The sequence below is a fragment of the Coenobita brevimanus genome, chromosome 77 (assembly GCF_032717465.1).
Source record: "Coenobita brevimanus isolate Jiangsu-jjx chromosome 77, ASM3271746v2, whole genome shotgun sequence".
Taxonomy (NCBI): Eukaryota; Metazoa; Arthropoda; class Malacostraca; order Decapoda; family Coenobitidae; genus Coenobita; species Coenobita brevimanus.
The window spans coordinates 23,949,842-23,975,452 of NC_137030.1; positions in this window are offsets into that span (position 1 = coordinate 23,949,842).

The following is a 25,611-nucleotide window of genomic DNA, read 5'->3' on the forward strand; positions in this document are numbered from 1 at the left end:
TCGAGTTTGCCTGAGCTGGGGTGTTTTCTCTTCCTCTTCTTGAACTTGTTTGGCATTTTGGACTATACATAGAAGCAAAGCATTCTGGGATGATAATGTTTCGCTATTCATTCTCCCTGAAGATCTTGGGAAGGACATATTGTAGGTACTGCCTGCTGTCTCAGTAGCAGGCATTTGTTGTCTATACAAAGCTATAAGACATATAGAGATGTCACCAACACTCGCTATGGACTGTGCTTGGTGCACCCAGCTCTGTTGTCATCGTTGCACATGGGCTGTAGGCTACTCTTCATGGTGGCTCCAACCATTCTGGCGACACTGATTGCGACTGATCTCTTGCTAGAGCTGATGACGTCGAACTCTACCGCCTTCCCATCGCCCAGAGTCTTCTGCAGGCGCTTAGAATTTGGCTTCTCAATGGCGATCCAGCGAACAAAGATTTCATCGGCGCTTGGTCTTATGATGAAACCATAACAGAACTGCAACTAAACCAAGCCTATTGCTCTAGAGATCACGTATTTCTCCTCGACGAGAGAGAAACCAGAGCATGACGTCCTGCTAGGGAGAGATCTGTAGGGCCTGTAGTTTTAACCAGATGGTATATTCATCATAATATTAACTCTGGCTGCACAGATGAATGTTCGAAGTCTTTATGCCTGGTCCAGGAATCCACCCATCCGTCCACCCACCCATAAGCTCCTCCGATACATACTAACTCAGCAATTTTGCACACACACACACACACACACACACACACACACACACACACACACAACTGCTTCTATGGTTAAATACAAGGCCAAATCTAGCACTTTGGAAAAGGGGAGAGGAAGCGTGATTCATTGTGGAATTACAAGAAATTTATGTTCTTGCTAACGCATTACCCAATTTCTTTTTTTTTTTTTTTTTACGATATCACTCATCACTCAAAAGATTATATGATTACATTTATAGGATACTCGGTGCATATATATGGTAAAAAGCATTGTTCCTTCATTATTAATTTTTGGTCGGCAGAAAATAGAAGGGTGTATGCCTCTCCTCCCGAGATCCATGGATGAGATGGCCTTAGCCCTTAGCAACCATTCCACAGCCTTTGAACTGGGGCTAGTAAATGACATAATGTCCACAATCTCTTAGTGCCTAGCAATAGCAACGTCAATATTGTTGAAGATTTCAAACATTTCCAGCCATAAACACCCTCCAGAAGCTCAACCCCCTCTTGGCGAAAATTGGCCTAGTTTGTTGCGTGGAGGGAGGAAGGCTGTAAGGTGGCTGGGTTCTCTTCCGCCACTTGAATGTTCTCCCCGGGCGCTCGTAACAAGTCATTATACATCACTTAAGCTGTCACAGGGCTACAACATTTTAACCCTCATCATCATAACCCTATTCCCACTATAATGAGAGGGATGGAAAAGCAGAATGTTCAGAAAAAACAGACCACACCTCCAGTCAAGTCGTTGAAACTCTCTGACTACACCTGAGAATTGTACTGCACCACCATTATATCCTGCCGTTGAATATCTCTTTCCTGTAATACGCATTTTATCCTTTTGCTGAATTGTTCTTTCTCGGAAACTTTTACATAGAGCAGGTTCTTCGTCGTTATGGAACCTGGCAACAAACATCAGGCAAAAATTATGCTCTTCGGTGATCTTTGGCTCACTGACGCTAAAATATGTGCTGTAGAATGGGCAGGCCTATGTCGTCATCAGTGCTTACATTTTCTCACCGTCATTCTTTCAATTTCAGGTGACTTCTTGGTATATCAGGAAAAAAGTATGTTCATATTTAAGTGGCATAAACAACATACAGTAGATTATCATGGTGCAGTGTACAAAATAAATCGTCAATGAAGAAGTGTTACGAGCATTCATAACCTGACAAAAAAAGAAAAAAAAAGTTCAGACTTCAAATGATTACTAAGCTTTCAAAACAGAGATTCGGGAGATTTTATCCAGGGTTTATGGATAAGGCTTCAAGAGAAACAGCAGTTGTTTTACATCTTATTTCGTGTTAAGTTTTTAAGTCAGTTATGTCCATCCGTATAGTGTTCCCTCTTGCATTTTCATACATGAATTGACTGGAGGATCTTATTCTTCCCCTTCCTCTCCTTTCCTCTTTCTCATTTTTCTTCTCCTCTTTCTCTTCCCCTCCTCCTCCTCCTCTCTTTTTCCTCCTTCCTCTTCTTCCTGTGAGTCTCCGGGTAAAAACTAAACCCTCATTCCTTCAGCTCCCTTGACACAGATTTGCTCCCGTGATCTCCTCCGGCTTTGGGTCACCTTCCACCACTCAGGTACTGTTTTCTGAGTGGCAGAGTGGATGACATTGATAATAATTCTTGATTGTTTGTACTGCATTTAGAGAACTGATTGAATTGGTTGGGTACATATCTAGAAAGGACTGATTGGAGAGTTTGCTTTTTATTTGCTGTCGTCCTCGCCATCTTCATCATCGTCATCTCTTTCGTGTTTTTATTTGATTTTGTCATCGTTATCATCATCATCATCATCATCAACATCATCATTGTCATCTTCAATTCATCTTCACCATCATTCTTTTATTCCTGATCCTACTCCTCCTCTCGCCCTTCCTCCTCGTCCCCTTCCTAATTGAATGACTTGTGACTGTGTGAGTGGAAAGAGTGGATTGTACTGATTGGGGAGATCCTGAGTGGTTGTGTTGTGACTGCCTCAGTAGAAAAGATAAATAAAATTAATTGCGGAGTAACTGACTGTACTGTGTTTATTTGAGAGGAGAAAGTGGATAAAACCGATTGGAAATATGAAGACTAGGTACATTATTTTTCCCTGAGTAAAAAGGATGAATGCAATGGGATGAAGCTTCTGATTGGTTGTGCTGTGATGGAGGATTGCTGATTGGTCGTGGAGGGATTATTTGAAGAAAGAGAATGATCAGAATTTACTAGAGAGTGCCGGATTGATTGTTCTGGGATTATCTGAGTGAAGAGGCTCCATACAATTATTTATTGCTGCATAACATGGATAAAACTGGGTGGAGAGGTGATGACTGATTGCGTTGTGATTATGTGGGTAATGGAGGTGCTGGACAGGGACGCCTTCATGTGATGGCACTTATATAATCATGAGGTTCCACTGCTCGTTTATACAAACTTCCTTCAGTTTCCTTCTACCTCCAGATAAGAGTACAATGGGCTGCTGAATAAAGGCAGCTTCAGCCTACAGTCCACTGGGTTCGCGTTTCAGATGAACCTGGGCTACTGGTACTACTGGTACTACTACTGCTACTACTACTACTACTACCACTACTACTGCCGTTGCTGTTGTTGCTGCTGCTGCTGCTACCACTACTACTATTGTGGCTTGTCCACATCTTCTCATTACAGAGGGCATACAGCATACGCCTGACTAAAGATTCCTCTCCTCATTTCTGTCCAATTTTCAAATGCAGGATTTCTCCTGCATTCTCAGTCACCAGTGTACACAACATATCAGTTTTGAATTAGTCTTCCTGAATTTGTACTTCTGCCTACGACATCCAGGCATTATTAGGAATTACAGGTTTAACAGAAATGAATACTACTAATTATTTAGCTGGCAAAAATAACTTCCGAAGACTCTTAGCCCTTAATTTTCTCTCCTGCATAAGCTGGCAGTTTGCTAATTTGGGGGACACGGATACTGGGAGCCATACAAAAAACGAGTCGTAACTAGCTTAGAAATTCTTCGGATTTCTAACTCCTTTCTGTGTGTGTGTGTGTGTGTGTGTGTGTGTGTGTGTGTGTGTGAGAGAGAGAGAAGCTAATTTTTGCAGGCATCTCCGTAGCCCATCTCATCTAGTCCCGACTTTCTGTTAATCATTTTGCCACAGAAACTAATCTGCCATCGCTACAACAGACGCACTAGATCCTTCCAACACTGTTCACTGGTCGATGAAGGCTATATGGAAGGGAGGTACTGAGTTCCAGTCTTCCACCTGGGTGCACGCGTTCGCACATTAGCCGCGAGGCAAAGCTGGTTCTGGAGAGGAAATAATTGAGCTCTAGGCTTGTGTTTGTCGTGTACTTTCCTGTTTTAGACTGTAGCACCAGTCGAACAGGGCAGTACTCCCGAGGTTGATGGCAAGCTGGTGATAGGGAGAGCTGGAGCTCCCGTTTCACCAGCCCTCAGGACTTGATCCTGACCATCTCCCTTTGCCGAACATTTTCAGTGCACTCATTTACACAGAGAGTAGGCCAGCATGCTCTCATAATACCTCTACCTTCAACTGTCTACACGACACTACATGCGCATAACATATCACACCTTCTATTCACGTCTTTAGTAATGGCCACTGCAATCTTACTATCAAATGAGGTGGTACCTCGGATTTCCACCACCGGCAGGGTAGGGCTGGCGGCACAAGGTCCTCCCGGTCGCCATCAAGCGACTGTGCCGGCAGCGACTGTTGCTATTTCAGGGAATGCTCGTCAGCGAAGAGGTGACAGTGAGGCTTATTCTTTACCAACATCCGCGGCCTTACCACAAATTTAAACTCAGTTCATTTTTTCCTTCAGTCCATATCCCCTTTGGCCGTTTTCCTCACAGAACCACAAATCTCACCCTCTACCGATATATCTCCATTTTGTTTTCCCGGTTACCATCTCCTTACAAACTTCCGTAACAAGGGCGGCACCTGTTGTTATATCAAATCCCAATATGCAGTTGACAGTATTTTAAACTTCACTTCATCCAGTTTTGATTACTCATAATATACATTAAATTGTCAAAACATTACCAAATTTATTTGTGTAGTTTATCGTACCCCCAGTGCTTCTTCGGAATCCAGTGTATTTGATTCCATATCCACCCAGTTGAGTAACCTTGACCTTGCCCTTGGCACCGAAATGACCATTTTGGGTGATTTTAACATACACAATGTTGAATGGTTATTGCATTCCGCCCGGGCTGACGACGCTGGTCTAGAGTGCGAGCTTCGTTCAATCTCACCCAGTTGGTAAAGCAACCAACCAGAATACCTGATAATCCTGACCATAATGCCCATCTCTTGGATTTATTTTTGACAAATAATCCAGATCAATACAGGATAGAGGTACTGTCACCACTTGGATCTTCTGACCACAATCTCATCAAAGCCTCATTAGTTAACCCCCTCATACCTCCCTGTTCTGAACCTGTCAGGGTGACACGATGTCACTTTGATAGGGCAGACTGGGATGGATTTAGAAATTATCTTGCTGATGTTCCATGGCAGTCTTTTTTCTCTAGTGATCTCAATTCTACCCAGTCCCACATTTGCGACTTAATACTAGCTGGGATGGATTTATTCATACCAAGTCAACAGTTCACTAAAAGATCGAACTCTCCAAAATGGTTTGATGGCAACTGTGCCAGAGCAACAGCCCAAAAGTCATTGGCATATAACTCTTACTTAAAATCTAAAACATCTGAATCACTCTCCCAATTTAAAATTGCTAGGAATCATGAAAAGCTGTATTAAATCTATCTAAATCAAACTTTCTTCAAAAGCAAGCATCAAAACTACTTAATAACCCTAATGACAATAGAATATTCTGGTCAACTCTTAATTCTTTCAATAATAACTTTAACAATTCATCTTCCATTCCCCCACTAAAATCTTCAGATGGCAGCATTACAAATGACCCACGTTGGGAAGCAGATATCTTTGCCAGTACCTTTGCCAGAAACTCTACCATAGACGATACCAGCCAGAATGTCCCAGTACTGGAACTTAATTCTCCCGAAATTGCCCTGCTTAAAATACAGACAAGATACGTAAAATCCATCCTAGATAATTTACCTGCCAACAAAGGTCCAGGCCCAGACGGAATTCCGCCAATTGTTTTGAAAAAGTGTTCCCCTGAACTTGCCTCTGTCCTAGCTAAATTATTCAGACTATGCATACGTACTTCTTTATTCCCAAATTCATGGAAAGAAACCAATATCCACACAGTTCCGAAGAAAGGAAGTTCGTCTGACCCCTCCTATTACAGACCAATAACTGTCACACCTTCTCTTGGTAAGGTATTTGAAACTTTAATTAATAAGCACATTGTTAAACATCTTGAATCCAACAACTTAATTAGTGATAGACAATATGGTTTTCGCCTCGAAAGATCCACCAATGACATACTCAATCTCTTAACTCATACCATCCATCAATCAATTGATCTTTTTGGAGAAACTCATGCAGTAGCTCTTGATATCTCTAAAGCTTTCGACGAGTATGGCACCGTTCCCTGCTGTCCAAACTCCCTTACTATGGACTAACGTCTTTTGTTCCTTTGATTTCTTCACATCTTAGTGACAGGAAAATAAGAGTAAAAGTAGATGATGTATATTCCAATTTCCACTCAATTAACGCTGGTGTGCCACAGGGATCAGTTCTGGTGCCAACCCTATTTCTGGTTCATATTAAAGATCTCTTATCTGTCACCCACAATCCCATTCGCTCATATGCAGATGATTCAACACTACATAGTTCATTCACACTCAGACATCCATTTACAAAGTCTAATATCACTACCTTTCAACTCAGTACAGCCATCTCCATAAATCAAGATCTATCTACAATCAGTGAATGGGGACAAAACAATCTTGTCTCTTTTAATGCTAGTAAACCTGATTATATACAGTTTACTAATAGACAAATATTGCCTGATTCGTACATTACCTTCAGTGCTACTAATATTCCCATTTCCAAAAATATTGAAATTCTTGGCGTCTCACTTAACAGTCCCCTCAGCTGGACCTCTCATGTCAGATCACTTGCTAAAACCGCCTCAAAGAAACTTGGATTATTGTACAGAGTCCGTAACTTCTTCGCTGATGAGCAGTTAGTTATAATTTATAAGAGTCATGTGCGCTCTCAGCTTGAATATTGCTCACCCTTGTGGAATGGTTGTGGAGAGGTTGCAGTAAGACAACTAGACAAAATTCAGAACAAAGCTGTTAGAATCATTAACAACCCTGCCATTACATATAAACTACCTCTCCTGCAAGTAAGAAGGAATGTTGCCTCCCTTGCATTATTTTACAGAAATTTTTTTGGCAAATGCTCAGACGAAGTTGCGTCCATGGTGCCACCTCTCCATGCCTTCCCTTGTGCTACACGGGCATCTGGTAGCGCTCATGACTGGAATATCACTCAGCCATATTGCAGAACTTCTGCCTATCAGAATTCTTTCATTGCCCGAACTGGATCTCTTGGAACTCACTTCCCCAGATTTGTTTCCCTCCAAATTTCAACCCACAACTGTTCAAGTCTATAACCAGTAATCTGGTGAATGGATTATTTTTTTTTTTTACTCATTTGTTTTTCCTTCCTCCGTTCTGTTATTTATAAAAAGAAAAAAGTTCTGGAATTAAATCATAATAATCTATTTAAACTTTCTCTGTGTGCGTTACTTTCTTTCCAGCATGGGTCATTAAACGAAAATGAATAGTAATGCTGGAGATTCAGAGTAAGTTTTATTCCGTAATATCCTGTGTCATCGCATTGGCTGTGTTGGTCCTAGTCTGAAAATGTCTATGTGCTAGTCTCACTGAAAGTTGTGTTCTTTCGTAATAGTCTCGCGGAGAAGATGGTTTGGGAAGACAAGTGTCCAAGCTCCCCTCTTGCATTTTTTTTTTTTGGGGGGGGGGAGGGGAGGCCAAGTCCCGTGGCTCTACTGCATCAGAAATCTACAGCGAACTCACTCTTGTGCCCAAGAACTGTTGTCGCAGGAAGACAAGAAAAGTAGGGTGCACGATCTTAAAGCCTCTTCTTGTTCATGCAAAACCAAATCATATTAATGAGAGGGAATTGTTCATAAGTTGGCGTAGCCTTTCTTCCAAAGCCAAATCATAATTTCGACAGAAAGGATCAGTTTGTGTATCTGGTCCAAGCCTTGTTTTTATCTTTTTTTTTTTTTTTTTTTTTTTTTTGCATAACTGAGACCTGGACCAATGTGTCACTGCACAGAAATGAGTCCAGTATTATATGCGTCGTCTGTTTTCCTGCTCCAGTTTGGGAGTTATAAAGGAATCTAGGGGGGAAAAGGTATGAACTTTGGTCGTTTGTTTGTTGTTTTCTTTCCCACTTGAGACCGTGGGAGAAGATGGCTAAGGAGGGAAAATAAGGGAAAATCTTTTAAGTTCTTCCAGTTTTGTGTGTGATGCAATTTTTTTTATCCAGTGTTAGTTTGACAGCTCTAATTGATTATAGGAAAAAAAAAATATGAAAGTTGAGTCTTGTGTTATCTTCTTTCCTCCGTGGGGCCGTTTTTAATGGGCTTTAAAATAACTGCCAGTTATATCCAACTTTGTTCCATCCAGCTGAGTCACGCGTTGTTTCTCACGTTGCAGGCTCTAGAAGGGAAATTTTGAACTATATTCAATCTTGTTCCATCTATTACGACCAAGCTTTGTAGCTTTAAGCCGTGTTTTGTTATCCAAGCTGGAGCTTGGGATTCGAAGCATGTCTTGGAACCAATGGTTTCTGTCCGCAAAAACAGTCCACGATAAGTAGAACCAAAAAATTACATGCCAATCGCAAAGTACACAGAGGGGTTCGCCGAAGAGGATCTTCTGACAACTATGCAACTTACATGCAGCCGTTATTTGTGCTGAACTGGGATTATACAGTATATCGTTAATATTAGCCGCCTGCACCCTAATTTTATATACATCGTGCTAATTTCATGATATTTATCATTACTTGTCCTTGCTGGCCAATCTCGCTCTCCCCAAGCTACACCAAGACTGCTCCCGACAACGCTTGGGTGAGATACGATGACGGTCTTGGTCTCGATGACAAACGCTTGGGCCGGCTTCGTATCACATTGACAGACAAAAACGGGGCAGCTTGGTTTCACCGAAGATGGCTTCGAATCCGATCCGTCAGCTTGGACGACAAAAACGCGGCTTTAGTTGTCTGGTGCTGATGTTTCTGGAAAGGACATCTCGAACTCCACCCTGTGTTGTTCAATCCACCTTTATCCAGTGTTCACTCCTCGGTCAAACCTGTGGCTCTAATGCTTCTGAAATAAATAGGGTATATTGAACTCTTTCCAGTCTTGTGATTATTGCGTTCTTCCCTCCGCTAGTTCAGTAGGTAAGATGATTGTGTAAGGCATATATCGATTCGCATCCATTTGCTAATTAGCGCGCGCGCGCGTGTGTACGTACGTGCGTGCGTGTGTGTGTGTGTGTGTGTGTGTGTGTGTGTGTGTGTGTGTGTGTGTGTGTGTGAGGTCTTTTTTCAGTATTAGTCCTATGGTTCTAGTGACTTATAATGAAAGTGTAAGACTCATCTTGGCTTTTGTGCTTCGCGTCCATCCTTTCGCTAGTGGCGTTGTGAAACTTGTTCAAAAGGTATTATCAAAAGTCAATTATTGTCATGACTCCATATTATAATAATACAAACCATAATAGACAGGAACACAAATGTATAGTCTTAAAGGTAACATGATAGTCACTCTAGGTGTGGGAAAGGAAATGTGCTTGCAGATTTCTAAAAGGAATGCCAGAACTGCAATGTGTCACCAGAAACGCTACATACCCACAGACACACACAAGCTTCTAGAACCCTCATACGTCCAGTACACGTGACAACCTCTCTATACAAGAAAGGAGGAATTAGACAGTGAGAAGGAGGCGAGCGACAGAGGCGAGAGGTTGTTGAGAGATAGAGCGAGACAGTCTGGGAGGTAGCTAGCAGGACTCTATTTCACTCGTGTGTGAGGGACTTTAGTTAATCTGTTCAAGAGAAAAAAATTATAAATAGTCCCATGCTCATCTTTACCTCTCCTGTCATTGCATTACAAAGGGAACTTCTACTTACAAACCTACTCACGTATAACAACAGCTCGTCCATGAGTACAATATATGCATAACTGATCTACGAAACCCACTACAAGACAAAGTTAATACAAAGTTAATACAAGATATGATGGCAGCGAAAGTACGAACCTCGTCTATGAATCTACGGTGAATTTCTACAAAAGCAGGCGAGACGGTAACCAAGATCGGCTTCAGTTCTACAGTTGATTCGACATTATCAAGAAACTACAATTCTTTGATCAAGTAACCATAATCGAGTATACAGTAAGATGAACGAGTTACGAGTGAGGAAAAACAAGCTCTACGATTAACTACAAGTCACAAGTCTACGAAACATCTCTATAATCTTCTACACGCACCTACAAGTAGCAGCAGTCATCATCCCACAACGAATATTTCACAAGAAGAAAGGACCGAGAATACATCGAGAAAGAAGAACAAAACAAGCAAACGAAGAGCGAGAAACGACTCACAACCACCTGACCCCACCCTTCTCTGCAATCGCCATCCGCCTTCACCAACATCACCATGCCGACGCAGGAGTGAAGAGGTTAATACAACGACAGCAAATACCAGAGCCCTCATTCACTACTCATCTTACTCATCGTTACTCAACACTACTCATCGCTACTCATTTACTCACCACAGCTACCAGAGTGTGGGAAGTCGACGTTGCTGTGCTCGTTTGCTAGACCATAACACGTCAATCAACTCGTGTCTGACAGCACTATCACCATCTGCACCATCATTAACACCATTCCCACCATGGTAAAAAGTAGTGAGTTACATAGTTACCTTATTTATACAATAAACAATGATAGACACAGTGGTAGACAAAACCTTCTGCACAGACATATAAATCGTGCTGTACAGTATAGTTACAACTTATGTACACATACCTACTTCAATTATCTGCATAATTCAATCACTAAATACTTGCACCAGCAATAACTATGCTACACTGTACATATTCATTCATTTAATATAGCATACATTTACTACCAACGAGTGTTACCATTTATATCTACATAAAATAAGTGTTTCTTACATACAACAAGGCATTATTACATCTACAAAGTAATAAATAAAATTTACTATCACTGTTACTCAGTGAGCGATTAAAAGAACTGTAATAAATATTTATTAATTAAAGCTACCTAGTGGAACCAGACAAATTAAATTACAAGGAAAACCAGGAAAAGAGAGAGAGAAAAAAAAAATGGGCAACACAAATGACGTTAGCAAGAATGACCTTCTTCTACACAATCGTGAAGACAAAGATTTCCACGCAGTGCTGACACATATATTGCCTACGATAGGTACAAATGACCAGCAAGTGAGTGTATATAGTTAATACTGTATATAGTGCATATATTTTTTTATATAAAATAAAATATGGAGCTATATAATGTCATTTTTAATAATATCTGTGCAATATGAACTGAGCCTTAAAAAAAGGGTCCCAAGGATTAGCCAACAGTTATGCAACCTCGGACAACATCAAAAAAGCGTACACAAACGAAGAGAAACAAACTATAGATAATCAATACATACAAAAATACAGTAAGATTACATGACAAACAAACGAAAATAGGTGTAACTGTTGCTACAATTGTCACAATACAGCATAAACTCCTACTATAAGTGAAACAAAGACCAAGTTATTGTTCTCCACGAGCCAGTGGTACGACACATCATCACTATCATCGAGTGCAGCATGACTGGATTAGCTACTTACATGATTCACAATACAGTAAATTGCTGCTAGTGTGATACTATTGTGTTATTATATCCATGTGCACACAATTATGATGCAACTTACAATGTAACAAACAATGTCATTGTACAGTACATTATAACTACGGTTACTACAAAATACCTACAATGTCAGGACTGCAGGTACTACAACATTACTGCAGTTACTACAGTTATGTAACAACAAACGATTGCATTACTGCCATTATGTTACAGTTGCTACAATTATGTAACTACAAACGATATGTAACAATTATAATACAATACAATTATGTACAGTAAAAATACAGTTATGTTACAATACAGTTATATAACAATTCATAGTGTTACTACAATTCTGTATTACTAGAATCATCATACAAGTTAGGTGAAATATTACACATTACTAAAGGGATAACTCCATATGTAATGTAATGACCTAGCAGTATTACCATTGCACAATTATATGCATATGTCTGTTATACACACACATTTTACAATATTTATACAGTATTCTATAATCAGTTTTACTATAGTGTATTTGCTCCATTATGTATACAATATGACTACAATGTATTATGTTTCTAGAATATTATTATTTCAGTACAATATTGTCAAGAATATTATGTCTATACAACATTATAAACAATATTGTATATTAATAGATTAGAGTGTGTCACTGATGCATGCTGTCATAGGTTTACCAGCTGGCATGACCGAGAGATGTCATGTTACAATAATACAAATACTAGATAGGAACACAAATGTGTAGTCTTGAAGGTAACATGACAGTCAAGCTAGGTGTGGGAAAGGAAATGTGTTTGCAGATTTCTGTAAGGAATGCCAGAAATGCAACGTGTCACCAGAAACGCTACATACACATAGACACACACAAGCTTCTAGAACCTTCACATACGTCCAGTACACGTGACACAAGCTCTCCTATACAAGAAAGGAGGAAATAGACAGTCAGAAGGAGGCTAGCAACAGGAGCTAGAGGTTCTAGAGAGAAAGAGAGAAGAGGGATCTATCGAGAAGTTTGTTAGCATATAAACTCTCTTGTGTTACACACCGTGTTCAACTTGGACTTTCCACAATAAAACTACAATTAAGACCCAGTATCCATCTTTAACTTCTCCTGTCATTGACCACGAGGTAACTGAAGTTGTTTCCCCACATATCTTCTCACTATTTACTCCATTTCGGCTACGACTACTATATAATCAGTCACAAGACGGACATTATAACAGATCCATTTCCATAAGTGGGTTAGAATGGTGGAAGGGAAAGTCAGGGAAAAGCACTGGTTCACCCCTGGTTGTATCCCCAGCCATTCTTACCCATTGAAACCTATCCCGTTTTGTGTGTTCGTTCGTTCGTTTGTTTTTTAAGGCTCCAACATGCATGCACGCACTGACCTTGATAACCAAATGATGGCTGTCCATCCTGCTCGATCTCTGGTAGCTTCCCTATTCAATCCCTTATTGCTGAGGTCACACTCAATGACCTCGGCCCAAGTCTTTTTCAGTCTTCCTCTCACAAACCAACCCCTGACATTAATACTTCTCACTTTCTGCACCCATTTATCATCCCCCATCCTCTCCATATGCCCAGACCATCTCAGTCTACCTCTCCTTATCACAACACCAATACACTGCAGTCCCATCCTACCCCTCAATTCTTCTATTGTAATACCAGCCCCTCCCCCCCCAGGCCTCACACTCAGGGACGCATTGTACATCCACTTAATCATTGTCATTTCTGTAAGTTTGAGCCCGTGAATATCCTCTTCCTTTACTGTCCAAGTCTTGCTGCCATACAGCATTACGCTCCTAACACATGCTGCATACAGAGATCCATTAATACTTAGGGAAAGCCCTCTCATTGTCCGCAGAGGCAACAGCCCACTGAATATTTCCAACCACTCCTCGCTCTAGCCACAGAGTTAGCTCCAGCTCCTCCTCCAGCACATAACATGTCTCTCAAACAACAAAACTCTTCCATACACTCAAGAGACTCATGTGCAAGTTCAATCGTTTCACTCCTGACAATCTCCACCTGCTCTCCCCAACACATCGCACGCATGAAATCGGCATTATCTCGCAGCCTACCTCTAATACCACTACATCTCTTACGCACCCACTTGTCACAGACACTGCACAAGATGGAATTACTTCCCACGCCCTTGTGGCAAAACACACATGGCCACTCTCCTTCTTCTTTGACAGTACTGCCACCAGTCCTGGGTACAATCACTTGTTTTATCTGTATTTACTCTTAAGCCCTTGTGTCCCATACCATCTCTCCACTCCCTAAATCTTTCCTCCACCTCCCTTAATTCTCAATAGTCAACATCAAATCATCAGCATATAACATCTCCCACGGGAGTCCATTTCTAAAGACCTGTGCGAGGGGATCAAGTACCATGATAAACAACAAGGGGCTCAAAACTGACCTCTGGTGCACACCAACATTAATGGAAAACTCATCACTCAAATCCCCATTCAACCTTACCTGGGTGTGAACACCCACATGTATGGCCATAGCCACCCTAACCAGCCATGCCTCGATGATCCCAAGCTTCTTTCTCATTGCCCATTTCACCACCTTTCTATGGACTGTCAAAGGCCTCCAAATCAGCAAAAACAAAGTACAGTGTGTCGTGAGGATTTTTTTTTTCTGCAGGGGTTATTGAGCTGAAGGGGTAGCCTATTCTATTCTCACGAATGGTCTAACTTTAAGCCCCTGTCACACATATGCGACTCAAGGGCCGACTACGGCGCAACTCAAGGTTGTGTCCTAGTTGGCTCCCATGCCTCTTGACTGGCCCCGAGTCTGCTCTGCTCATGACTGCATAATGACTGCCTCACGACCGGTCATGACGTCCCCAAGAACGCAAGAAGATCATGAGGTGACCGTGAGACGATGGAGCTACAAGTCTTAAAATTTGAAATTTAACGGATTTATGTCAGCCACGACCGTGACACGACCGCCCACGAATGCAACACGACTGTGTGACGTGTTTGGGGAATGCACCACGATCCCCCCATGACACCCCCACGATCCCCCCTCAGCTGGGGTGACACACGGAGGCTGGTGGCCAAGTGTGAACTGATGGTAGGCGCAGCCCAGTCGTGGTTTATACGTCGGGCACTCAAGGACTCGCAGTTGCCATGTGTGACCAACGTTGCCACCTCGCTGCCCACACCAGGTTTCCCGTCAAGACTCTTGGTGCGCTCTTTGTACGGTCTTGACTCAGGTGTAGCCCAGTCGTCATGTGGTCTTGTTGCAGTTGTCACGTGGTCGCGAGCCATGATTCCAATTCTCCAAATGGACTGTCAAAATGCGTGGCATGGTCATCTTGGGATCTTGGCATGGTCTGGTCGTGGTCGGCGACTTGTGATGAAGTCGTGACACAGTCTTAACTTTTTTTTTGTCGGCAATCGCATCACGACATGCTGCAACCACATAACGACGCATCTAATTGAGGTAAGACTGCTTCACAACCGACCTACAACACTCCCGACTGCGACACAACTGTGACACAACTTTTGGCAAGTCGTGAGGCAGCCACGATTTTTTAACATGCACTTTAAAAAATCGTAAGGCGAGACGAGTTGTCCCAGCTGCTCACGAGTGCCCTAAAGAGTCCAGGCTTTATCGGTGAATCAAGGGACGATCGATGAAATAATGCGTTACGATCTTGTTTCACGTCGCAGTCGACCCTTGAATTGCGTATGTTTGACAGGGTCTTTAGGGAAATACAAAGGCACTGGGGTATTAAAAATGTATTATAAAAAGCAGCCATTGCCCTTAATACAGTAATCTCTATGTACGTATGTATGTATGAATATTTTACAGCGGCCGGCTTGCACAGATCCGATATGCGTGGGGAAGGAAGGATATATAGGATTCCAATATCGCTCAGCGCTGTTAAATGATTTTTCCTTTTTACCAAGAAATGTTACCCATTACGGTCCGTGAATGTTTTATTCCCCTACATCTGTCCAACTCTCTCTCTCTCTCTCTCTCTCTCTCTATATATATATATATATATATATATATATATATATATATATATATATATATATATATATATATATATATATATATATATGCAGAGAAGGGGGGAAGGAAGGAGCGAGGAGTTGAGATATGTTACTCATTATCAACACACACACACACACACACACACACACACACACACACACACACACCAAAAGAAAACAATATCAGAGTAGAGGTACAGTCATAGCCACCCCTCACAACCACCATACCCAAAAGCCCAGAGCACATCAAGACACGGCCCTTTTCCATTACCCTTAGGATCGGGCCGGATCTCAGAAGGCACGGAATTTGACTTGGCTCCCGGATTCCGTTTTTCTTAGTGTATACGAACTGGCATCATCCGAACACGTGGTTGTTTTGACCTCTTGATGCTTTTGCGCCTGTCTTGTTTTTGGAGACTGAAACGTATGCAATCGCCTGAGTTGTGGCCAAGGTGACATACATGGTCGTAGTCTAAATGGCTTCGTTGAGTCTGTATCATTATTGCTTACCAGTTTATTCTGACCATTATGCTTGGAGATTTCATAAGACATTTTCCTTAGCTGTTTATTCTATATATTACACTTCGTTATCCACATGTATGTTATTCACGCACACCACGCCGATGTTAAGGAAAAATTAACTGCATACTAGGGACTATTAAGGTGAAATATACAAAGGAGATCGCTAAAGGCTAGGTGCTACAAAGCTCCCTAGACCACCAAAAATACGACCCACACACTGCTTTTAACCCTCTGATTGCTGTGAGCAGTTGTGAGCTGAATAAAAATGTTTTCGTCTGAAGACTGCATATGGTTCTGTAACATCTTAGGAGCAGCATTTGGCAAACAAGCAATTGAAAACTCTCTCACTGTTTTTCCTTCAGGAACTATTGATATAAAATTTTTTCCAGACCCTCCAGCATTATTTTGTGACAGTACATCGCTCTCTCCTACTGCCGCCTGGTCATCACGCCATTCAGCCACCCGGATTCATAAGTCAGATTACAAGAAAATTCCCATTCGGTTTCAAAGCTGCAGTTTAACATAGAAATAATGTCAGTAAAGGAACATTTACTAATTATCTACTAACACCGCCAAGTTCATTGTATAGAACAGGTTTAGCACCATCATTCGATCCATAAAATGTTATGATCCTTCAAGTAGTTTGAGTGTTGTAAGAGTTACATGCTTCTGGTAATAATCCTATCCTGATATCCAAAAATGTTGACATGGATACATTACCTCCCTGTGGAAAGAGCCTCCAACAACACATCAGCAGACTGAATTTTCTAGTGTGTATTTGGAAGCAGAGCCATATTCCTCAGCCTGACATCCCTAGCTGATCCTTGTGGCAGACATGGCCGGACGAAGGGGTTTCAAGGCCACTATGATTCGAAGAGAATGCACTGCCACAGTCCCTGCCTGATATAGCTGATGCTGTTCCCAGTTTGGGCTCTGATAATGAGGAATAATCAGATGACACTGGCGCCTGAAATAATGTCCAGAAGAATTATGATTCTGCTGAAATTGACATTGACTGAACCATAAGAATATATATACATAAGTTCACTATGATGAACCTGCGAGTAGTCTGGAAGTTATAAGAACCTGAAAACCAAAATGTGATCGGTACTGTAAAGAAAAAAAAAAATGTGAATATATGGTACGGCTCCAAAACATAGCAAACCAAGCAGTGCAAATAATAATAATAATAATAATAATAATAATAATAATAATAATAATCTGCTAATATTTAGTTTTGTAGGACATGTGAAGGTTGAAAAAAAGTTTATATGACTTAGCTTTGGATGGGTGGGCTATGAAGATCCACGGGTGCCCATGGACTATTACTGCATCAGTCTTTCCTTCTGACGAAAGCAGGTAACACTATGTATTTAAATGGCAGGGATAACTTCTGAAGACCCTTATTTTCTCCCCTGCACAGAGCCAGCAGTCTGCTAATTTCAGAGAATGCGGATATTGGCAGATATACTACAACCTGATCATAATTAGCACTGAGGGGTTTCGGATTTTGTGTGCGTGTGTGTGTGCGTGCGTGTGTGTGTGCGTGCGTGTGTGTGTGCGTGCGTGTGTGTGTGCGTGCGTGTGTGTGTGTGTGTGTGCGTGTGTGTGTGTGTGTGTGTGTGTGTGTGTGTGTGTGTGTGTGTGTGTGTGTGTGTGTGTGAGAGAGAGAGAGAGAGAGAGAAACAGACAGACAGACAGACAGAGACAGACAGACACGAAAACAAAGATACACACACACACACACACACACACACACACACACACACACACACACACACACACGCACACACACACACACACACACACGCACACACACACAATACTACTGACTGAAGGACAGACACAGCCGAAAAAGAAAGACAGATGGGGCGGGTGGAGAAACTGGGCAGAGTTACCGTGGAATTATGTTAACGAGTCTAATGCCACCCATATTTCCTCAGCCATTGTTATGCAAACGGTTGGGTGGGTTCTTGTGGGCCTGGTGCTGCATCCTGAGAGGGGCGGGGACGGCCTGATCGCTGACGAGTCACGGGCTGATGGACTGCTGACTGACTGACTGACTTGTGATTTGGCTTAGAGAGAGAGAGAGAGAGAGAGAGAGAGAGACTGCAATAGGACAAATTTAACATTCACCAAGTTAATGCGGGAACATATACTGGATGACAATGGAGGTGGATGGAAGTTTGTCTCAAGACCTATTCTTAAAACTGAAAGCTTAAACTTGTGGACATACCCTCAATATTTTATGGCAATTTCTGAAGCATGTGATGATGACAGAATATGCCTAATTGTCCTGTATTGTTACTGATTGCACTCTAATGGCGATGTTGATATATTATGTCTGACCTTTCAGCACCGTTGCCTACTACACACGAATGATAATGATGACAAAATATGCGAATGTCTGACCTTTCCCTATTGTTGCTGCCTGACGATGTTGATGATGAGAATATATCTAACTTTTCTATGCTGTTTTCGACAGATGTCAGTAATGTGGTAATGATAGTGTGTTTCAGATATTTTCATACTGTTACTGACTGCATTTTATAAGGGATGTTGCAAGCAGACTGCTTCTAGCATTTATTACTGGAGTTCTGTAAATGACTGACAAAAATTAAAGGGCTTGCTAACAACTTCGTGCATCACTTGTAGTACATTAATATTTTGCCACACGGGAGCAGCCTCCATATTTTCTATTGAAATTGGTCTTTCACAGGTTACTTGTTATGTTTCACAGATTACTATAGATACCGGACATTTTTTTTTTATTATTTTATATCACACATACCGTCATTCCAACGGTTACCACCAGGAGCAAAATTTGCTGCCAGAATGTCCCGACTCACGTATTTATGCTTAATCTCAAATATTTTACCGAAATGTTTGGTTTGGATAATTTCAGTCGATTAAATTAAGATAGGTTAGGATAAATTAGGAGAGGATGGGCTAAGTTAGAATGGGTTCAATTATGATAGATTAGATTAGGCATAGAAAGTTATGACTAAGGTTGAGATTTGACCCGAAAGGCATTCGGTGGCTCTCTTGGTTAGTTTAAATGGCAATCCTAGGTGGTCAAAGCCAGGGGAGTCTGGGGAGGAAGCCTCCAGTTACGATAAGCAAGGTTAGGCTACATCATAAGGTTTCCCATAGATTACAGTGCTTAATGCACTGACGCGTCCTGTAGGCGAGATCGTCGGTAAATCAACCCATCCAGTTGATAAACAGGACTGGTATACACAAAACTCTCAACTGCTGATAAAGGCCTATTAAGGTTGACATAGTTATTAGGCACTAGCAGTACAAACACAAAACTTTTAAGGGTCTAAAAAGTTCTGCTAAACTAGTAGATCACGGTAGCTCTTCTGTCCTCTTAACAGACCTTTTCTAGTTGATACAATGGTGAATGAACACATACAACAACAGCAGCACCAACGTGTTTAACAAGAAAGAAGAGACACTTAATGATTATAGTGACTAAGAACGAATAAAGCGATACCAAGTGGATATTGCTAATTTTACAAAATAGAACTGGAAGGAATAGGCCTCATACCCCCGAGCTGAAAATGGCAATAACACTGCGGTATTTTGCCAGTGGGAGAATGCAACCGTGTGGCAGTGATGATTTTGGCACTATACAGCCTTCAGTCAGTCGTGTTATAATTCATTCACTACATGCGCTAAATGAACCAAATGTTTTTCCTCAGTTTGTAGGAGAAATTATGTAAAAGATGAAAATGAAACCACCGTAAAGACTCATTTGCAATAGGAGTGCCATAGAAAAGACCCCCCTTTCCCTCCCTCCTCCCACTGGGGTATTATTTTGGAATTACATCCAAGCAAAGGAGACTGAAATTAATATACTCAGCAGTTAGCTAATGCAATTTTAAGCAATTTTTCTTACATACACCTGCAGCACAAATACACTTTTCAGTAATCAGCAAATATAACTGGAGGGAGCAGGGGTTGTTCGGCTCATAACTTCATCCGTTATTGCATCTACGTTAAGATACACTAAGTTAATGTAACACAACTGTAATAAAAGACAGAGACAGGAGCTGGAGAATATCCCTCACCCTGTTTTCCAAGTACAGTAGGTACCCACAGTATGCGAGTATATGGGCGGCATAGGATGGCGCATGCTAGGAATTCGCGTACTCAGAAAAAATAAACTTATGGGAAAAATTACATATGGGGGGCAGCCCCCTTCATGGGCAACCCTTGAGACTCCTTTCAGACCTAAGTATTGTACTGTACAGGGAAATTATCTAAGACATATTACTTAAGATAAAGTAAACTTACAAGATTATGGCTTTACTAAATCAACAAGGATATACCAAGAAGACTATGGCTGCACACCTTTAACCCAAGAGGACAACAGGTTTGATGGAGGTAAGAAGGGGATGAGGCACCTAGTGTGCCTCTCCTGCATCACCCACCACACCACCCAACACACCACCTTCCTCACAACTCTCATCACCAGCACTTTCGACACTTTCGACACTTTCACTACGTAATGCACTCACTTACTTTCATAAAGCCTTCACAGTCTATTTCTGACGCCTCAGACATCGCATCATCCTCTTGATCCTCCTCAGGATATGGCTCTTCTGATGTTGAAGGGAGTGATTCCTCACTTTCTTTAAGCCGAAGGTAATGGGTGATGAGGGTTTGCTTCTGTCTGTTTACCTCCTGGCTGTGCTTGTCTGTGTAGTAGCAGAAGGTTGTATCCAGTGAAGACATCACCCCCTCCACTCACAACTGAGAGCGTTCGATGTCCTTGAATTCTTCCTTGAATTTCTCAAGGGTACACAGTACCCAGCTGATCTCCATCATGGACAAATCTTCACTCTCTATCACCGATGTTGCTGGCTCTTCTGCTCCAATCTGCTCTGCGTCGGCTTTGTTCACTCACTGCACAACTTCCTGAGGTTCCTGCTCCACTGCTGCCGAATGTAAGCTTCTGCTCTCCTCCAGCGTGACGGCTTGAAACCAGGCACAGCTTGTGCAGTTGTGAAAGTGGCTGCCTCGGCAGCAGCCAGGGACTGAAAGCTGCATCCTGGTGCGATTTCACACAGGTGCAGTACAAGAAGGCACCAAGCACGGTTAATTGTTGCAGCGGTTATATGTGCCCTAGAAATACAACAAGAATGTGATGGCATCCTTGAGGTTGAAAGACCGCCAAATAGCCATAACAGTCTTATCTGGAGTTGAGGCTGGTGGTGAGGGTGCTATGCGTGGAGCGGGTGAAGTGGGTGAAGTGGTTGGCAAGTCCAAACCATCCTCGGCATCCATGACGTCACTTACAGCTGTGTCCAAGTCAAGAATTGCCTGCGTTTCCTCATAGTTGTCAGCCTTGCTGCAGATATGATCGTAGAGGCGTTGGTGGTATAGCTGCTTTACCATTGCAATTAACTCCTGGTCTGGTGGTTGGATGAGAGAGGTCGTTCTGGGTGGGAAAAAAAACAATCTTGCACTCCTTGTTGAGGTCTGCTAGCCAGGTTGGATGACTTGGGGCATTGTCGAGGACGAAGAGTACCTTGAAGGGAATGCCAATTTCCTGGGATTAAGCCTTGTCATCAGGGATGAAGTGCCTCAACAGCCATTCGGAAATGATGCTGCTCATCATCCAGCCATTTGAGCTGCTGCACCAGTACATCCCGCTATCATCCATGCAGCGGAGATTCTTGTAACATCTGGGATATGCTGCAGCATGAACCACAACAGGCTGCATCTTGTGTGAGCTTGATAAGTTCACGGCGAACATGACCGTTATCCTGCGCTCCATTTTTCTCCCCCAGGCCTGGCGCTGCTGCTTATTGACATAGGTAGACTTCGGCATAGCTTTGTAGAATAGGGCTGTTTCATCTGTGTTGTATATTTGGTGCCTACTGTAACCACCCTCATCGATTATCCCCTTCAGGATGGCAGGATAGTCCCTAGTTGCCATTTCATCCGCAGATGCACACTTGCTGGTGAGGCGAATGTGACGTAGCTCTTTCCTCTTCAGGAACCCGCATAACCATCCCAGAGAGGTTTTGAAGGGTTTCTTGACACCCAGCTTCACAAATGCAGCTTTGCAGAAAATCTTGGCCTGGTCCCTGATGTAGCATCTGTACAGTGGAACTCCTTACTTCTCCTTCCTCAGGATATATGTTGCCAGGTACTGCTCCATGAGAATTATTCCCGTTGGTTAGCCTGCTTCTCCTGTCCAGTTCCACCGTCCCATACGTCTTAACAGTCTTCTTTATGGCCACCCTGTTTGCCCATATTGTTCACACCGTCGACTCCACCAAGCCGTGTTCCTTCCCAATAGTGATGTTATCCTTCCCATTCTCTTTCCTCCTAATGACTTCCATCTTCATAGCATGGGTGATGCACTTCTTCCTTCTTGAGGATGGGGCAGACATCCTGGCTCACAAAACAATAGCCTCAGAGTAGACAAGAATGTTGCTGGAACAGCGAGTGTACCCTATGTGCGCACGTGTTTCCTCTGCTGGGTCTCTCTCACCACCCTCCAAGTGGGGCATTAGGGCATCATGTGATGAATGCACATCATTGACATCACAAGGTGGGCAGGGTGTAGGCAACCGTTTTTCACTTCTTGGGGTGGCAATGTCGCGTACTTGGGGTAACCCCAGATTTGGGCCACTCTTCGCTGCCCGTCTCACTTACAATGAGGTCAATTTGCGTACTAATAAAAAATACACTAAAATTCGAAAAAAAATAGGTCCTCACGTACAATGAGGATCGCGTACTGTGAACTCACGTATTGTGGGTACCTACTGTACGTATAAAGGCATTTGCAATGGATGTGTATAGAAAAGAATGTGTTTAGAAATATATAAGTTTAGTACTGATCATACTACTTAATATATATGTTAAGCAATGATTACAATAGTTTTAGGGTCCCTTAGTTGGGTGTAATTCCAGAAAAATTGCCCTGGTTTTGGGAGATCATATACAGCACACTGGAACAACTAAGGGACGTGAAGACAATGAATAAAAATCAAACCCTTGAATACATATTGTGAGATAGGTGAGGGAAGGCTTTGTTAGGCTGACGGCTGGTTAGGTTAGGTCAGGTTGGATTAGGTTAGGCTTGGGTAGCTTGGATTGGATTTGTTAGATTAGGATATGATGGGCTGGACTGCGTTAGGTTAGATTAGGATAGGATGTGCTAGACTGGGTTAGGTTAGGATAGCTGGGACAGAATGGGTTAGGTAAGTTAGCTTTCAGTGAGAGGTATTGTGGTAGCATAAGTGGGACCGTGGCAACATTGAGTTTGTTTACTTGCCGCTGTTCGTTTGTGGTATTTCCACAAACGTCTTTTTTTTTTATGCAAGGAAGAAGGAGCCAAAAGCTAGAAGCTGGCAAAATTGTTCCCTCCAAGTGTATGTAAAAACAAGATAATTCCAGATCCGTCCATATCGAGATTCCTGCCCACACAGCATTTAAATGTCTGGAGATCATAGGTAGTAAGAAAAACAGACAGAGTAAGATAGTTCCAGAGTTTACTTGTTGCATACATGAAGGACTGGAAGTAACGATTAACTCTTGCATGAGATTATTGGCCAGAAGAGGGATTATGATAGACAGGTACTACGCACCCGCCGTAGTGGTGAAAGGATGCAGCCAGACAGTTCAGAGGAGCATTGACCACTAAAGTAACTACTGAAGAGATAAGACGCAAAAGTTAGCCGAAGAGACAGAGGTTGAAGGGAGCCGATAGACGGAGGAGAGTTAGTTAGATGAAAAGCCTTTGACTTCACCTTGTTAAGAAAAACTGTACGTGGAGACCCTCCCCACACATGAGCATTGTACTCTACACAGGGACCAATAAAACCCCTGTAAAAAAGGCAGCAAATGTGCAGGAGTAATGAAGGCACGGAGTCGGTTTAGCATACCCAATATCTTAGAGGCAGATTTAACAGTAGAGGTAATATGGTCTTTCCAAGCTAAATCCCGAGAGAATGAAACCCAAGCATGTTCAAAGATGACACAGGATTGAGTTGGAAATTGATAAAAAACTGGAGGATATTCCTGCGGAAGATTTTGACGAGTCCAAAGGTGCAAGAACTGAATTTTTGATGCATTAAAAACAAGAGTATTTTTACCCCAATCAGAGCTTTGAGCCAAGTCAGATATTAAGTGTGCCATAGCCTCATCCCTTGTTTGTTGAATTAACTGCTGAGATGGACGCTGAAAGAAGCGGTTGGAAAGGTGAAGGATGGAGTTATCAGCATATGACTCGTTAGATGTAAAGCTTAAAAGTCATTAATGAACAGAAGAAGTGTTGGTGATAGGACAGAGCCCTGACAAACACCACTTTTGACAGCTGTAGGAGAAGTATGACCGTGTACAACAGCAGTTTCCACAAAGGAACCTAGAGATGAAGGCACAGATACAATGATAGAAACTTTAAGAGGGCAGGTTGATAATTAAAGATTTATGCCAGACACGATCAAAACCCTTTGAGATGTGAAGTGCAATGGCAAAGCTTTCGCCAAAGTCCCGAGATGAGAATGACCAGGAGTCTGAAAGGAAGGTGAGAAGATTGCCAGTGGAATGTCCCTGGTGGAACTCGTACCGACGATAGGAAAGAAGGTTGTGACTGGAAAGGTGCAGTAAACATTCCAAAGAACAGATTCAGAAACTTTACAAAAACAGGATGTTAAAGCAATTGGGCGATAGTTAGAGAGCTGGGAATGGTCACTTTTCTTTGGGACAGAATAGATGAAAGTAAACTTCCAACAAGAAGGAAAGGTACAAGTTGAGAGGCAAAGATGAAAGAATTCACCTAGGCAGGGTGGAAGGAAAGCAACAGTTCTTGAGGACAACAGGAGGGACCTCATCAGGCCCATGTGCCTTGTTAGTAATGTGGCCAGTGATGGCAGAAAACAACTTAATTGAAGAAATTTCAGTGTCAGCCATGAGGAAATCAGAGCGGGGTAGTGATGGAGAAACAGCACCAGAATCGTCTAAGGTGGAATTGAAGGAGACAGTCTGAGAATAGAGTCCTGCTTTTTCAGAAGAAACTACTAGAGAGACAACAGAGCATAATAGGAAAGGGGAGGATGATAAAGATGTTAGGAAGGTTTTTGGCCAGGTGCTAGAAGGAGCAGGAAGATTTTGAGTCGGAGAGTTCAGAGAATTTAGTACGAATAAATTTATTTTTAGCAGAGCCATGAACAGACCTAGCTTGATTTCAGGCAGAGACATAAAAGATATGAAATTCATGGGTGGGTTAGCTCTGGTATCTTTTGTAGGCTTTCTCCTTGTTGTGGACAACATTAGAACAAGCATGATTAAATTATAATATTTTTGCATTAGTCACAGGATAAGAAAGTACGCCTCCATGCCCGAGAGAACAACCTCCGTAATGCACCAGGCACACTCAGATGGCTCTCGGCCATGGACGCAATAATCATCCCGGGGAAAATCAAAGAAGTACTGCCTGTGAAGGCCTCCCAATCAGCTGC